The sequence below is a fragment of the Martes martes genome, assembly GCF_963455335.1.
Source record: "Martes martes genome assembly, chromosome: 12".
NCBI lineage: Eukaryota > Metazoa > Chordata > Mammalia > Carnivora > Mustelidae > Martes > Martes martes.
Window position 1 is genome coordinate 74,207,103 of NC_137900.1, and position 13,904 is coordinate 74,221,006.

Genomic DNA, 13,904 nt, shown 5'->3' on the forward strand with positions numbered 1-13,904 from the left:
AAAAAAAGTAATTAATATTAAGAAAGTGTTCACTATCTAAAGAGGTAAATGCAGTCCAACAATATCTCACTCCTCCCTCATCACCTACACTGTACCACTCCAAACCTCATTTACATAAAGCTTTCCTGATTATACTACTGATAGGATTCTCTCCCTTCTCTCCATTTTTAGACAGCTTCATCTGTACTTCTTTGTTGGTATTTTTGTGACCACATGCCTTCTACAATCACCACCTATACACATATGGAATCTTTCCCACCAGACTGTGGGCTTTAGGGGGGCAGGTCCAATTCTGCTTCGTAACTGCACCTGTCATCAACCTTACTCCCAACCTGCCTTGTAGTCGGGTCATACTGGTAAATGAGTAGGGATTACACATTTTGGTATTTGTTATTCCAATACCCAAAAGGCAATATAGGCCATGTGAACTGAATTAGTTAGTAAATACTTGCAGTGTTCTTCATGGCACTCAGGGGCAGTAACTAGATCGGGTGAGTGGTTCCCCAGAAAACAGTTCCCTCCCAGACTGTGGCTCAATTTCTGTACTAGCCCATCTGTAGCTGAGGACAGTCTGGTCTCTAGAGAGACAAGAGTGCTCCATGCATCCAAGGTGTTTGAGCAGAGGCTAGAAGACCACGTGTTCTTCTGGCTTTGTAAGAGGGTATAAATACGGGGCACCTGGGTGGCTCAGTGGGTTAAGTATCTGCCTTTCGCTCGGGTCATGATCCCGGAGTCCTGGGATCGAGCCCCACATCGGTCTCTCTGCTCATCGGGGAGCCTGCTTCCTCCTCTCTCTCTCTGCCTACTTGTGATCTCTGTCAAATAAATAAATAAATAATCTTAAAAAAAAAAAAAAAAAGAAGGAATAAATACCATGATCCTTGTAAGTCTCCACACCAAGTTTCTAGGATTCTACATGGATAGATGTGCACAGACGAACTAATGGGCTGAAACCCCATATAGGGCTCTCACCTCCATTTCTACGGGAAGACAAGGCAAAAGTGCCACCGGTGATAATATAGGCCTATAAAGTGGCTAAATATGTCCAAGAAATGACCGTGCTGGGAAAACAGTTCAAAGGATTAATTGCAGCCAGTTGCAGGTGGAACTTTCATGAATGCAGAACCACAGGAAAAGCATGTTCACTCGAACAGGTGCCGGACAGGATTATAAGCACTTAACATGCATCATTTAAATTCTCAAAATAACCTCCCCTTTTGAGGAGAGAGTGGTAAGTAATGCTCTTCCCCCCGGAGGGAAAAGAAGCTCTGAAAGGTCAAAAATACTGCCCAAGGTCAAAGTTGATAGGTCAGCTGAACTGGGATTTTTAACCCATGGACATATCCATTCTAATCCCATGCTCCTTATGCCGGCTGAAGAAAATCAAGGAATAGTGGGGACAGAATTTTTTTTTTTTTAAAGATTTTATTTATTTATTTGACAAACAGAGATCACAAGTAAGCAGAGAGGCAGGCAGAGAGAGAGAAGGAAGCAGGCTCCCTGCTGAGCAGAGAGCCCAATGCGGGGCTCGATCCCAGGACCCTGGGACCATGACCTGAGCCAAAGGCAGAGGGCTTTAACCCACTGAGCCACCCAGGCGCCCCCAGAATATTCTTTATGTAACCTGTGAACAACTAAATGACCGCTCTGTCCTTCTCTGGAAAGGTCTCCATGCAGACCCACATAACTGCAACAAGTTACCCCCCCCCAAAAGACAACATGGTTCCCTTATCTCCCCTTTTGGGGTGACAAAAACTTTCTCCTTGGAACAGAAAATTACATGCCTACCTGAAAAAAATCTTAGACTTGCCATGATTTCTCAAGGGACCTTTACAGTAAGTTAGCTGGATTTTCAGTCATTAAATTAAAGGTGACAAGTTTTCCTTGGGTGCTAACAATTAGCGTGGATATTCAAATATTTTGAGAGTAAAGTCTAACTAGTGCAAAAATATCAATCTTCTTCATTGGAAGCTTTTTAAAAGCCAAGCATCTTCTCTTAGTAATACCATTTTCTCCCTAATTCCAACCTCCATTACTTTATCTCTTCATTCCATGGCTAGCAAAGCAAGTCCAGAAACACCCAAGTGTGGGGGCCATCACCAGTCCTACTCACTGGGTGAGTGGTACTCATTATGTGTCTCTTTTAGTGGGAGAGGTGGAAATAGATACTTTTTTTCAAGATTTTATTTATTTATTTGAGAGAATAAGAGAGCATGCACAAGCAGAAGCAGAGGGGCAGCAGGCTCCCTGATGAGCAAGGAGCCCGACCCGGGGCTCGATCCCAAGACCCTGGGATCATGACCTGAGCTGAAGGCACGGAGCTACCCAGGTGCCCCTGAGAAAGAGATTTTAGAAATGAGCAAGGACAGGTTTAATGCCAGGTCTACATGACTCAACTATGATGACCTGATGCCGCCACAGAGAATCTGCTCCCGTAGGTCTGGGCTAGGACGCAGCAATCAGCCTGTTCAACAAGCAGCCCAGGTGATTCACGTGCTGGTCGTCCTCCAGCCACACCTGGAGAGACACCGACAGAGTGAAGTCCCTCATGGTACAGATGAAGAAATTATCACAAGGGTTAAGTGCTTTGCCCAAAGTAAGAGGCAAATTGGAAGTTAGAATATGGTTAATGGCTTTGCAAACTCTCTACATCACATTTCTTGCTTGGCATTCCAAACTTTTTTTTGGTCACCGCTCTATAAGCAGCAGCTGCAAAAACATTCATAACTTACATTTATGTGACATTTCCTATACAAAGAGCTTTCAAAACCACTATCACATAAGATCTTCACAAAAATGTATTATCCACATTTGCCAGATGAGGGAACTGAAATTCACAGGGATTAAGATTCTTACTTGAAATTTTTCTATTATATATATTTGGGGCAAAGTAGCAGGATTTAATGAGTCTTGATCTAGTAAGCCCTCAAATGTTAACATTATCTTTTTTTTTTAAACAAAACTGTAAATATTGAATCAGGAGATGTTAAAATTGGTAGGAAAACTTAATTAAAAAATAAAACTAACAACCAAACTCAATAGCACTTAATACTAATTAACCCCTCCAAATCAAATATTTTTTGTAAAATTTAGCTATAAAGTCAGGCCAAGGAAAAATCAATGTGGGAGGAAAAATGAGAACTCACAATGGTAGACAATTTGTTGCAACCTGATATGTTTAAAAAAACTGATAAATTAAGTCATTTTATACGCTATATAAAAACATGTAATTCTCTTAAAAATTTCAGAACTTTAAATCTGAAGAAAAATGTAGCAAACTAGAAATGCTTTCATTGTGCTGTATATTAAATTGTTGAAGTACTTAAAACAGACTAGTAATATACACTTCAGAAAATACCTTCTCAACAAAAATGTTACTCCGATTTAAATACATATATTTATAAAAACAGTCCTTGAGGTCTGCACAAAACAATGGGTCAAAGTATTCCATACCTCAATAAGTTACAGAGTAATAAAACTACCTACAACACTATTATGAAAGCTGTAAGCCTGATTGCTGAGGGACAACGCATGGGTCATGTATTACACTTTAACAGTTAGATCACTTACTAGGTAATCATTCCAGACAGATCAACATATGAATGACTGCATTTTCTAATTCTGTTCCTAATCTTTTCTGCTCCTGCTTCTAATGTCTTTTAAATTTACATAAGGCATCAGCCTTAAAAGTGACAGAACCAAATCAGATTGAACTACAATGCTAAGACATTCCATTACAGAATTACAGCAGTCTTGTGATCTTAGACTTACTGCTCATATCTCGTTTCCACAGCATCCTCTTGCATTTTAAATAAACTGCTGTTATGTATTGGTACTTGCAAATACGCTAGAGTATAAGCATGGTACCTTGAGAATAATTTATTTTTATGAAAACCTCTTCCCTGGCCCCCCGACCCCTGATCAAGACAGTAGAATTTGCCAAATTAAATAAAGCTAGTGCTTCTCATCTCTACCACTTCTGTGTATTTGGATCATTACATATGCACTTTGTAGAACATCCAAATACGGACTCCCGTTTTTGGTCTGAACCTCACTAATTCCAGCTCCTCAATTTATAGGGTGGCTTTTCCTTTGGGGCTGGGGCAATTTACAAAGGAGCGTTCCAGGCTACCACGTGCTCAGCTAGGTTAGCAAAGCAAATCCCTGCAGCGTAACATGGTGAATCACTTGCTGGCTGCTGCAAAAGCTTGTCAGCTTTTCACTTCATCAGTTTCCTGAGCAGGTCCTGCAAGGCTGGACTCCTGAGTGTATCTTCCCCTCTCCTAAAAGAAAGGAAAATAACTCGGGCAAATGAATTCACGCCGGTTGCATGAAGAGAAGCTTTTTGAAGTGCAGAAATGCCCATTTAGAATGAACTCATGGAAAACCCTGCTTAAAATGCGGTGTTCTTTGTGTCAACAAAGGTCTGCTTGGGCAGGATAAATAGGTGAAGCCATGAATTTCCAGTCTCCCGATGCCAGATTAAATCCCACTTCTTCAAAAAAGACCCTGTTATTGCTGTGTCACCCTATTAGAACTTCTTATTTGCTTTGGATCATCACAGTAACTCCTCTATTGGCGGAGGAGCCCTGCCAGGGTTTAAGTAAAGCCATGACCGCACTCAGTCTAGACACTATCATCTGCACTAAAATACATGAATAAAAAGTCGCTTCTCAGCAGCATAAGGCTGTAATTTAGACCTCAAAGAAGAAAAATATCAAAGGTACAAACACAAGGAAAAAAATCCTTTGTTCCTATGGAAAAACAAACTTTCTTTAAAGTATTTTTTTCCCCAAAGAACATGATGAAGAAAAAGGACAGAATAATTCAGTTTTGAACCGGATGTATGCGGTATACAGTATGCTCATAAGCCAACATTAACTTCTGAGACACAGATAAAAGATTTTATTAAGCAAGATATGTCCCTCTATTTCTAGACAACTCAAAATACAAATCAGAAGTATTAAATAAGCAAAACCATTCATGTATTTAAATCGATCTCAGGATAATATGGAAACTTGTAAGAGAGAATGATTGCCATCTAAAATGCTTTCCTTCCCATTCAACACTGTGTATTGGGGTTGCAAGATAAAATGTATCATCTGACTTTCAGATCAACAATGAGTACTTTTGTTAGCACGTCCCCCCAAAATTGTTTTTATTTGCTAAATCTGGCAATTCCCACATATGTGTGTTTATTGTAAGTGTAGGTGTCCATATTTCCTGGCAATACTCTTTCAGGCCCTGAGACATATATGTCACTGCAGAGCCCTTCTTACTTCCCACATGTAGAAATTCATCCCTTTTCTGACAGGTCAGTAACCGAACTCCTTTACTTTACACACAATTGCATGTGAAGCTGCTAACTATGGTCAATTAAAAAAAAGATGTATTATACCAGTTCAAAAACGAGGGCAAAAAAAGATACACACAATATGGTCTTAAAATTATGCAAGCTTTCCCTCCCTCCTGCAGCAGATGTGCCAGCCTAACAGGACTTATTGTAACATCTAAGTGACACATTAACTGCACTCTAAGGAGGTGACTGAATATTTAATTCAACTCAGAGTTCCAAGAGTATCGGACTGAAATTATTTCTTTGCTGGGGTTCACGTGGCAAACTCTTACATACCATCTGAGATGTAATTCCTAATCACCATCATGAAGTCTTTCCTTTCACCGCCCCGATGGAAAGACAGCATTCTCACAGCACCTTGCATATTTTAATTTTACCATACTCTATTGCATTTACTTAAATTATCTATCCTGATCTACTAAAACGAGAACTTCTTGAGAAGAGGGCCCCTATTTTCACTGATCTTTGCATCCCTACTCCTTAACAGAGGACCTACTAGACATTCGATACATGTTTGTTAACAAAATAAACTATTATTAACAAGCTCACCCTGGAACCTAGCCTTAAAGAAATGTCCTTGACAGGCAGGATGAGGAACTGCCTTACAACTACTCCTTTGAACGAGACTCATTAATACATTATACTGAATTTCAAGATAGACAGGTATATTTCTACTGTTACTGGGGAGCCTGTAAAATTCTATCCAGAATAAAAAGTATATTTCACTGATTTATTCTACAAATATCTAGAGTTGGTTAAATGCTAGCCCCCGTTCTAGGTGGTGGGAAATAATAAAGCCCTGCCATCACGGAATGTCCATAATGGTACTCCGAGGAGACTGATGAAGTAGCAGTGACAGAGTAGGAGTTAAGCATCTTTTACGCTTTTCTTTCCAGGGGAACAGCAATGAGGCCCCAGCTCAAGTCATCCTAACTGGATACACTGTCAAGCTGGGCCTGAATAGGGAACGGCAATAAGGTGTCACGACCCCAGCCTCTGGACAGTCTTCCATTTACGCCAAACATGTCCCTCACTGTAGGTCAAAAGCAAACGGAACCGGTGCCCTAAATCGTGGCTGGGCTGCCAGCTGTGCCCCAATAACAGCACGTTCATTTGAAGGAACTGAAGACCCCCTTTTTTTTTTTTTTAATTAATTAATTAATTTATTTATTTATTTGAGAGAGAGCATGTGAGCAGGGCAGTAGGGAGAGGTGCAGGGGCAGGGAAGGGGCAGAGGGGGAGAGAGCATTAAGCAGACTCCGCAGTGAGCATGGAGCCCAACGTGGGGCTTGATCTCACTGCCGAGTTCACAACCTGAGCTGAAACCAAGAGTCAGACGGACACTTAACGGACTGCACCACCCAGACGCCCTCCCCCCCCCCTCCCCCCCGCGATGACCTTTTCTGGTAGATATTGGCAGAGTGGTCTGTTCCATTTCAGAAGTCCTTTTTTTTTTCCCCCAAAATTCATTTTAAGGGTTAATGCCATTTAATCTTCAGAGAGTTACCAGGTCAAAACTGCCACTACTTAATGACGCTAACAGTACACAGAGCTGCGGCTCAAGAAGACGCAGACAACACTGCAGTACAGACAGATCTCTGGAAAAGCAAGGGCCGGTCCAAATCAAAAGTATAGCCTGAAACTGAAGCCAAGAGCGGCTAAAACACAGTAGGATGTCTATACCGTGTCCCAGAGAAGAAGCACTATCTCAACCATCAAATCCACTGGCCGCGGTCTGCTGGCCTGTGGGTGTCACGAAAGGAGAGAAGGGGGAGGGTGCACGTGCCGACAAGACCTAACGGTAAGGAGGAGATTTGCTACCACTTGGGTTTTATATTGGCTGGACCCTGGCTACCTTTGCTTCGTGTGCGCAGCTCATCGAGTGGTCCTCATCACTTGAGAAATGTCCTACTATTAATTCTGAAACTGAGGTTCAGAGGGATTAAACCAAACGTTCATGGTTACGAAACCAGTAAGAGAGGGGTCAGAACTCGAATTCTAAACTCTGGCCTATCTTATTCCAAACCCCAGCTCTCAAGCCCTCAGCAACAGTGGATTCCCAGGGGTCACCACATACCATTCAAGGAATCGTTACATCTCTTAGGACCTTTCCTGATAAGGACAAATGTCTGTGCAGCGCTCACAGGGGGACTGACAAGAGCCCCAGGAACACAAAGTCTGCATGAGGCCTAAAATAAGAAAGAGCTTCGTGTTCTGGCTGCTCCGTCCATGCCTCAAAAGAAACTCTGTTGGGTTAATGTGGTATTTTTGTTTTTTGTTTCTGTTTGAGAGTTGCTTCTGAGTAAAAATATTTGAATGGAGTTGGGCAACAAAAGGGTATAAAGAACTGGTATTTCAAAATTGTTTTTGCTTTTGACCAGGGCCGTGGATTTGGGGTCTGGGCAGCCCTGTGGCGCTTCTGTAGGATGTCCCTCCTGACCACACCCAGGGTGCCAAGCCAGCCGTGTGGTTGGCCAGACAATCAGGGCTCTCATGAATATTCTCTTAGGTCCCACCTGAAAGAGCTCTTAACAGGGATGCCACAGGGGCCTGAGGACACTTGGGATGGCTCTAGTTCGTGTGCAGAGCAACAGGATGTGTGGCTGGTCACCAGCAGCCAGGGAATAAGAGCCTCTTGTACCCACTCCTTTCCTCTCGCAACAGGACCAACTGGGAAGCCTTCTCTTCCTGGCACAGAGCTCTCTGTGGGGGTGGGGCGGGGGGTGAAGCAAAACAACTCATTTGAGATTATCCTGTATGAATGTGCCCCGCCCTCTAATGGGGTATAGATATCTAAAGCTAATTGTTAAAGAAGTGGATACGGAGAAAGATCACCATCCCTTGTTATTATTCCATTTCTATTTCTGTGTTTTCTACTAGAGAATTCTGCATGGTCGAACCACGAGAGTTATGTCCCTATCGTTTTATTGACAGGGTAATAAGCAGAATTGTAATCTTGGAAATCAAATTAGCCAACTTCCTCCTACAGAGGAAAGCACAGAGAAATTAATGCACAGAGAAAGTAACTTGCCCAGAATCACCCAGATGGTTAACAGCAGAGTCAGGGAAGATCCCAGAGGCATCTACCTTGATGAGTATTAACTGTGAAAACACACACACACACACACACACACACACACACACACACACACTCCCCGTGGGTAAAACAAACTTGATAATAAACTAAGATAAATGAGAAATTCATACAACTGCTGTTATTAAAGCTGACAGGATGCTATAATGTGTAAAAACTACTTGCTGTGCAAGTAATTCAGTTCCCAAGGACTTTTGTCAAAGTTTCATTACAGAGATTACTAGGTGGTTATAATGAGGCCAAATTCAAGGTGACCCTTTCTGTGGATGCCAGGTACCTTTACAGCCACAATGTTTGCTCCCATCCTGGCAGGCTAGCCCCATAAATACATGCTGAAGTTCACAAGGAAGAAAATGATGGAAATTGTGGGTGGGACTGAACAACATGGATACATATGCGGTAAGAACAGAACCTTTCTGGAAGTGAGCAAACCTGGATCTTGGCTTGGGCCACCAGAGAACTCAGATCTAAATTTCTCAATTAGCCCGGGAGCTTCAGTCTCTCTCTTTGTAGGATAAAGGAGCTGGATGGTGTAATTTTTTTGGTTTTTATACTATTTGTAATTTTTAAGTACTCTTTCAGCTCTAAAATTCAAATCTGGACAGATCCTTGCTTTAAAACAAAGCAGAGGGGCGCCTGGGTGGCTCAGTGGGTTAAAGCCTCTGCCTTCAGCTCAGGTCATGATCCCAGGGTCCTGGGATCGAGCCCCACCTCGGCCTCTCTGCTCAGCAGGGAGCCTGCTTCCCCTCCTCTCTCTGCCTGCCTCTCTGCCTACTTGTGATCTCTGTCTGTCAAATAAATAAATAAATAAAATCTTAAAAAAACAAAATAAAATAAAAATAAAACAAAGCAGAAACAAGTTCTTCCTCATCATCTATACACTGGATCAAAACCAGTGTTGAAATCTGCATTTAAAAAGCCAAAAGAAAACGTGGAAACACTATAAACAAAAAGCAAAACCCAGAAGCAGAGTGACCACACACCCTGCATTGACCACACTTGGTTTAGGCCTGTTGCTCCAGAGTCCCAACCAATTAGTGCCTGTCTTCACTACCAAAAGCATCTCGTTTGGATGATAAGTTATATGGGAACCCCTATAAGGAACTGCTGTTATCAGGAACCCCTCACCACCTTTGATCGCCTACAGCCAGAAGCCTAAAAGCCTTGGTATGTTATGAAGGCTTCCACTCTCCAGTCAAAACTCTCCAGCACACCCACCATATGCTAATCACACCTGATTCGTTCAGTGCCCCGAAGATGAGGAGCATTGCTCCTGCCACTGCTTTCCTTCTCTGCCCCCATCCTACAGAATGGCATTTCCTCCACAAGCATCAAGACCTCCGCTAGATTCAGTCCAACTCTGTTAATTCTGTTCCTTCAGTATAAAACAGGCGAAATACGACTTTCCTTGGTAAGATGATATAAGGAGCATGAAGACTGGTGCCAAGTATTGACCCTGGCACAGGGTATGCAGGTAATAAGTAGTAATTTCATTTCAGTGGTAACCATTTCTAACTCCAGCAGATCAAACTAGAAAAAAACATGACTCCTCCTTGCTCCCCAAAGAGATAAGCCCCACCTGGATTTATTTTGCTTTTTTATGTCCCTTACTCTCTCCTGGGGCAGAGACGCCAAGACCTCTATACAGTAAATATTATTCTCCTTCCAAATCCTGCTTCTTTGCTTTTCTAATTATCCCCAACACAAGGGTCAACACAAGGAATACAGCAAGAAAGGCAAGGACTTACAACTCAAGATAGACTGTGGTCAAATAAGGAAGAACTTCTTGATAGCCACTCTGATTCAACTAGGAACACACTCCAGGAATTCTTGGCAAAATGTCAAGTAGGGAGAATTCAAGCCTGGGGAAGGGTTACATGGCTTTTTGCTGGAACCGTGAACCCTTAAGTGAAATACACCTTGAGCAAAACCCTCCCTCACAATCAACAGTTGGTTCCTGGGGCTCCCAACACCAAGCAGTGGAAACGGACTGACAAAATTACTGTCGTGAGCATCTTTAGCAGAAGGAAGAGGAGTAAAGGAATGTTCCCTTCGAGATTTCTTCATCAGAGGAAACAAGGCACAGACAGCTAGACAGTATCAACAGCAACAAACGGGATCACAATGTTTCCATTAAATAGCACAGAGCTGTTGGAACTTTATAACAAAATACAGCCTGTGCTCCCAGTTGTTTTTATTATAGAGAGGCAGGACTGCATGGAGGTAAAAACAAAAGACAGGAAAACCCCACATGGGCTCTGGAACCAGACTGCCTGAAATGTTTTCTAGCCTCTGTCCTTATCTAGCTGTGTGGCTCTCGGCAAGTTACCTCATCTCCCCATACCTCAGGTTTCACCTCTGGAAGGTGAAGATAACAAAGAGATAATGGTACCTATACTCTGTAGGGCTTTTTGTTTGATTTGGTTTTCTTTGTAAATACTAATTCCTCAGGTAGAGTAGGGCTGGGCACATCATAAATGGTATGTAAGTATTTGACAACGAAAAATATTAAGACTCAGTCCTCAAAAGTAGCATACATACAACCTTGCGCTGAAAAATTGCTACCGGTATTGCCATGATACTTCTCAAAGATGTCTTTACTTTATGTTGACTCCTGGGAGTCTGACTTGTTGACCAACACATCTTTTGTTGGTCATGAGAACTGAACAGGTCTGAAACCCAGAGGTCATTCTGACATGGTAAAATGGAAACTGAAGGTTTCTAACAAAATTAATTAAATGTTAATCATCATCCCACAATAAATGAAAGTAATACATATTATTGAGTAACTTCCTAAGCTGTTGTATTTGATTGGAAGGCACCTAACGTGATAGGAGTGACCTAGGTTTGTCTTCTGCCACACAGCTCAATACACTGGTCTTAGCTTAGTAAATTCACCACGGCTCTCTCTGCTCCTCAGTTCTGAAGCCTCGATGGCTTTGCACCATGTTCATTCATTCATTAGTTACTTATTAAGCATCTACTTTGTGCCAGAAACCATGACAGGTAATGTGGACCAAATGGACAACATGTCATGACAGTCCCTGCTGGCCATCACAAAGCTGACAATCTGACAGAAAAGGCAGATTAAAAACCAAATGTGCACCCACAAAGCCTGATGATCAATAAATAAATTTACAATGGGAAGACCTTCGAGTAGACTAGATTTGTTTCCGTCAGACCAAGTCATGTCTTCCATCCAATCATTATGACTACACAGGATTCAGAAGAATACATTGTATAAATAGTATTAGACATCACCTTGACAAACATCCGATTGTTGAGGATTGTGAATTCCCTATTCCAAGCTTTCCAAACACCCACCCCCTCACCCCACCCATTCTTCCACTCATGCTGCTTTTCTAAAAAAGGCTACAGTCCATTTAGTTTCTCCTTCTCATATTACAATCACATACACATCTTGCTTCACCAAATTTCTTCATCTATCACCCTGATTGGAGTTTTCCATGTTCTAAAATTTCTTCCATCACACCCCTATAAAAAATGTTATTCATTCCAGAGATAGTTACACATATTCAATCTTCACAGAGGCTACTAGTTTAAACCTCAGAGGGCAACATTAATCCTGTTATTTTCATGTTTGGGGTTGGAACGGTGGTGTGGGAGAGGCACTCAGGGGCGGATCTACACCGAAGCTATTGCCCTATAAAGCCTCAAAATAATTCTCATTCAACCTGTAAAACAATCCAATGAAGCACAGAAGATAATTTTATATGAATCATGAAAACTTACTACACACCAGAAGGTGCTACACATTATACAAAGGGCAAAATTAAAACAAGAACTTGGCAGGTTCATAGTTCAAGTTCAGCAGTCATTGTTTACTGGTGTTTCTGTGAACTATAAGCAGCACTCGAGATAGTAATAGAAAAAGTACACCCATATGAAAAGTTTCAACCAACATTCAGAACATCAGTAAATGAACAACTATTTCAGTCGATGCAGAAGTAAAACATCTCATGTTATTGCATTTCACACAAAAATAACAATCATGGTAAACTAAGACAGGGCTTCTGTTGTGTCAGCCATTTCAAGGTTTTGTTTTTATTCTTGGAGGTCTACCAGAGGACCACAAGCAGGATACTCAGGTATGAACTCCTGGATGCATTCGCCCTAACCAAAATGGATGGGACTGATGCATGAACCAGAATGTTAGCTTAGTTAGCCATAATTAGGGCTCTCTCCTCCAGTGGCTCAGATTAATATGAGTCCCAGAGTTTCCAAGGAGCCACACAATCCAGGTTACACTCATTCAACACTGCTCTACAAACTGATGCAATGAGCATTACCGGAACTTTCCAGTGAATTTCCATGGGAAAAGATGAAATGCTCAAGATTTTTAAAAAGATATTTTCAAACTGTGATCAAACATTAATCTGAATGCAGCCTGTGGAAAAAAATGTAATTCAATAGGGTAATTATTTAAACAAATTTTCACTGGGTGAACTTCTATTTTTTTTTTTAATTTATTATTTGAGAAAAAGAGTGGGGAGGGGGTGCAGAGAGGGAAAGACTGTCCCAAGCAGACTCCACACTGAGCACACAGCCCAATGCGGGGTTTGATCTCACCACCCCGAAATGATGACCCAAACTGAAACCAAAGGTCAGATGTTTAACCTACTGTACCACCCAGGCACCCCTCACTGGGTGAACTTTTAAAACAGGTACTCTAAGCTCAAAAAGAAATGTTCTGTGTTTGTCTTCTTGGGTACATGGCTAGGAGTCAGCACAGGGTCTGGAACGTATGAGGTACTCAGAACTATTTTCTGAGTACGTAAATGAATAAATATATTCCCCTGATCCTTACCATGCATTTCTAAGAAAAACAACAGTGAAAGGCAGAAGTTATCGGAGAGTATGGAAAATAAAATCTTCCTCTTCACCTTGAAATATGAATTTCCACCACTAAAAACAGAAACTTAATGAAAACACAAGTTTCCATTAAGATGGTCACAGAGTGCTATTTTGTGCAGCAAATCTATACAAAACCTTAGCATGTTTACCTCCATATTTGTAATTAAAACTACAGAATGTGGAAGATAACTTATTTAGAAAGAGTCTCATAAAAACAACTATGTATGAAAGCATATTCATATTATATAAAAGCACTTACTTTCTGAAAATCTGTAATAAAGAGACCACAAGGCAAAAATAACATGATTTGGGCTATAAGGAAACCCTTTGAAAGCTGGTATTTTCAATACTTGATAGCTAAACTCATTAATGACCTCTTTCACATTGTATCACTTACAGTGAGTGCATCACTGAGACATTTCCCCAAAACCAATTCTGCAACTGTAGAAAGAGTTGTGTGCCGACTTCATCCTAGACATTTGTTATAAAGTGCCTCATCCCCCTTGTAATTCCTGTATGTTCATTTGCCTACCACTCTTATAAATATGGTTTTATATAAAGACACTGATATTCCATAAA

The 13,904-nt window shown here is 41.4% G+C and overlaps 1 protein-coding gene across 1 annotated transcript in view; it reads right to left on the reverse strand.

Moving 5' to 3' along the window:
* The window catches only part of LPAR1 (lysophosphatidic acid receptor 1), a 135,824-nt gene that overhangs the window by 41,366 nt on the left and 80,554 nt on the right, over positions 1-13,904 (reverse strand). The window lies entirely within an intron of this gene.